The following is a 4207-nucleotide window of genomic DNA, read 5'->3' on the forward strand; positions in this document are numbered from 1 at the left end:
TTCCCTCTGCTACACTGCCCCATAAGTAACTGCTATAATCTCAACTTTTATATGTTTATACACATAATCTTTCTTAGTCAACCATCCCTAGCTTTAAAAGACAGCAGGAGTAGCCACGCATGTCAAAGTCATCGTCACACACCTGAAATGAACAGAATGAAGTCTGGGTGATCACACCAGGCCACCGCGGATGGATATGGGAAGGAGCACGAGGTCGGAGTCAGAGACCCCACTCCTCTCCTCAGCCCCCTGCCCTGTGCTCCCCATAATGGGAGCAGACACCCCAGCTCATGATGGCTCGGGTGTTCACAACGTGGTACCCACAACACGACCCTCACCTCACACCCATCACTCACCTCCCCGACCCTGCCGACTGTCTAGCTGGCTGATAGAAGGGTAACCCCCTGTGCTGGGCTTACACAAACACACTCTTCAGTAACTGTGACTGAACACTTTTTTTCGCCTCACTTGCTGAATTTAGAAGCTACCCCTAGAATAAGAAGTGACTCTACTGTGTTGCTAAATTTTCCCTGGATGCCTGGCATTGCATAAAATTTGGTCAGAGGAATTATATTAAAAAAGTCCCCTCCCATTCTGATGATTTTCATTACAAAACAGGTCCATTGACGTGAAAAAGAGGACGATGACTTCAAAGAAAATGATGGAGGATGTTCTTGCCAATCTAGAAAACACAACACACATTGAAGAACAGAAACTTGTAAAACCACGTTTCTTTTACTCAGCTTTACAATTCCTCAGGACATAAAGGCTTTTCACGTCCAGGAAAACAGCCAAATAAACCAGCAATAAGGAGAATGTAGGATGATTCAAGGGCACGGTGCCCTGAAGGAGAGGGTCGGGGCTGCAGAAGGACAAGTGGCATGCTATCAGCAGCTGTGTCCTGCTCAATGCCTTCAACTGTTTGGTGCTGACAGAAATAATGGTGCAGAGAGAAAATGTCTGTGAAGGGATGACGCCAGTCAAATTATGAGCATTCTAAAGAATGCTCTAGGGCTGGCAAGACGCAGGAGAGGACAGCAGGCCGCTGGCCCGGCCTCGGCAGCTCTGACCGTGCGTCTGCAGCCTCGGCTCAAGGAGCTCCCAGACACGTGGGTCCCGGGAGCAGGGCATGGAGGGGAGGTCTGTGGTCGGGCTGCCGGATGTGCAGGCATGGAGAGCTGTTAGCCCAAGAAGTGGCCGGTGTTCTGCCCTCTCTGATAATCACAGTGATCTCATGTGAAGTGAAACTCACTCTTTTGCCAAGGAAAAAAAAAAACAATTCTAATTTTTACTTTCTGGCTTAAAATGAATATCAAAACATGGATGAGGGCTTCCCTGGTGGCGCAGTGCTTGAGAGTCCGCCTGCCGATGCAGGAGACGCGGGTTCGTGCCCCGTTTCGGGAAGATCCCACATGCCGCGGAGCGGCTGGGCCCGTGAGCCATGGCCGCTGAGCCTGCGCGTCCGGAGCCTGTGCTCCGCAAATGGGAGAGGCCACAACAGTGAGAGGCCCGCATAACGCAAGGAAAAAAAAAAAAAAAAAAAAAAAAAACATGGATGAAAAGTAATGTATAAGCCAAAGGCTCTTAGTTACCCAATAATTCTGTATATTTTCAGTTCTATGTTTGTCATTTGCAGTATTCATTCAATTTTAGGTTTGTGTATACGTTTTCAACTTCTTGATTCTTGGTTGCTTAAAATGCAGAGTGAAATGGAAAACAAAACCCATAATCTCCATACGGCTTCTTTTATAATGCAAATATATAGTGTTTATTTTACATGAAAAATATTTGATTCTATCATCATTCCATGGAGTCCTTTACAGATGTATCTACTTATAAAATAAAATGGACAAGTATTTTTTAATCTTTCTAATACGAGGAAAGACAAATGAACAAAACATCTCCAAGATGCTAACAGCACTAAGCTTGTCTTTAAAGCAGCTGTGGAGTTGCCCTCACCTACCTCCAAGCCCTAAGTGTGAGAGAAGAAGCAGGTGTGGATAGGAGAAAGCATCTTGGGAGGGGGAATTTCTGTCTCCTCACACCGAATCCCGGTGCCCAGTTAGCGCTGCAGTGCCCTGCATGACCTCCACCAAGGCTCCCAGAGGTGCCGGGTAACAGGGCCAGCTCTCCCTCCAAGCTTCGTCATCCTGGTCACCAGTGCACAACTATGTCCCAAAGGACCTTCCAAGTCCTGGCACAGTGCTCAGTATACTGGTGATACCAAGTAAACCTTCATTCAGTGACAACAGAACACTACCCCCTAAGAAGGGAAACCCTTCCCTCTCCGGTCGTATTTCCAGGCAGGCAGTCGATCACCCAAGGATCCCATCAATCAGGCACTGCAGAGGGCCAAAGGAATAGGAGTATAATAATTGCATCTTGTCCCCTTTTCTTGAAGGCATTATGGTCTTCTGAAGAGGGTGACAACTCTGTCAGAGAAATCCTGAAAGGTGGACGTCCATGTGCTGACGTCCACAAACCTGGCCCCATGTGATTCATAAACTGGAACAGGGTAAGGACCGGTTTCACCCACTGTCAAACCACTGGGTTACTCCATGACATTTAGGAGTTAGTGTGCATTTGTTTTCAGTGCCAGTGACTTTGCCCAGAGATGTACCTTGTTTAGACACAATCTACCAGCATCTGTAATGGACAACTAACACCACCTGGTCACAGGACACCTCAGCTGTGAACGGCGTGTGGCTACGGGGAGCAGGTAACCTGCACAGGGCACCAGAGACCAAGCTTTAGAACAAAGTGAGTGAATCCTGCCTTCACCCCTCCAGCAGGTAGAGTATACAGGACAAGCACTTCAACAAGGAATATTTAAAACAGAAATATCATTAAGACTGTGAGTACATTTTGAAATGTATTATTTTCCCCTGATAAGTCTATCATGTAAATCTGTAATTAGGGACTTCTAAAATAGCTAACTATTTTTTTTTTTAACACAATATGCTGTAATTGTCTATCAAGTCAATGAGTACTTAGGGACTCTTAAAACTGCTGATTACTTGCTTGCTGTATTTTGGAAGAATGAGTACTAAAGATTCCTTATGAAATTCTCCTTAAAACAGAATGAAACTGGAAATGTGCTGTTACCTGGCTAAGTTAACCATCTTCAATTTTTCCTTGGAAAGACATCTATCCATCATCATATGTATCATTCCATATCTGGATTATTAACTGCATTAACCCTATTTTATAATCTAAGTGAATTTCCATCTCTGACAGAATAAAATTTTTCTAATTCCCAATTCGAAATTGGGTCCCAAATGTTTCTAATCCCAAAGGTCCCAAAGAGGGCGTTATTAATCATTTATTCCTTAATGTAGATTTAAGGCATTTATCTCACTTAACAGGATAAACAATGTGCCAGGCCACATGGTATAGTATTTACGATTCATTCTGTTGTATTTATACATCTGCTGGGTAATGAACTAAATGGAATAAAAATGAGCTATATCTTCTATCAAGTTATGTTCTGTTATGCTTATTTATGTTTAACAGTTAAATAAATTAGCAATGTTCTCAAGGTCCTTAATATAAGTTATAAAGGTTATAGATATTCTTATATTAGTTTGTACTACTATTAATATACACTTTAACTTCATAATAATGTTTTGTTTAATATATTTTGTAATCAAGCATCACAATTACTTCCAAACATAAATCAAGCAGAAGCAAACGAAAGAACGATGACAAGATTACTTAGACACGGAAGCCAGCCAGGAAATCTCCTTCCTCTGCCTGTCGACTTCCTATTCATGAAAGATTCTTTTGTTAGCTGTGGGGGATGTTTGGCCCACGTGTCCCCTACTAGGGCCTGAACAGACTAATTGCATAGCTACTACTCAAGACCTCACCCCATAAAGGTTGCAGGCGAGAGCCCAGGCTGGTCTCTCGAGATGCTTGTTGTTTTGGCACAAGTTATTAACCAACTCTTAGAGAGAGAAGTGGATACGTGGATAAATATTTATTGGAAGCCAGACACTGGGGAAATGCTGACAGACACTCCACTCATGAAGCTGACAGTCTCATGGGGACTACTGACAGAAAGCAAGGAAACAGACAATTAGAGTAATTACGTATTGTGATATGCACAGAGGAGCAAAGGGAGTGGTGAGATGGAAAATCACAGTGATGTAACATGGCCAGGGAAGGCCTTGCTCAGACGGGATCATTTGAGATGAACTCTAAAGGG

General features: G+C 43.7%; 1 protein-coding gene across 1 annotated transcript in view; it reads right to left on the reverse strand.

Moving 5' to 3' along the window:
- L3MBTL4 (L3MBTL histone methyl-lysine binding protein 4) overlaps window positions 1–4207 on the reverse strand; it is a 431526-nt gene that overhangs the window by 216197 nt on the left and 211122 nt on the right. The gene's annotated exons all lie outside the window — the stretch shown is intronic.

Source organism: Lipotes vexillifer, unplaced genomic scaffold, assembly GCF_000442215.2.
Source record: "Lipotes vexillifer unplaced genomic scaffold, Lipotes_vexillifer_v1.1 scaffold605, whole genome shotgun sequence".
Taxonomy (NCBI): domain Eukaryota; kingdom Metazoa; phylum Chordata; class Mammalia; order Artiodactyla; family Lipotidae; genus Lipotes; species Lipotes vexillifer.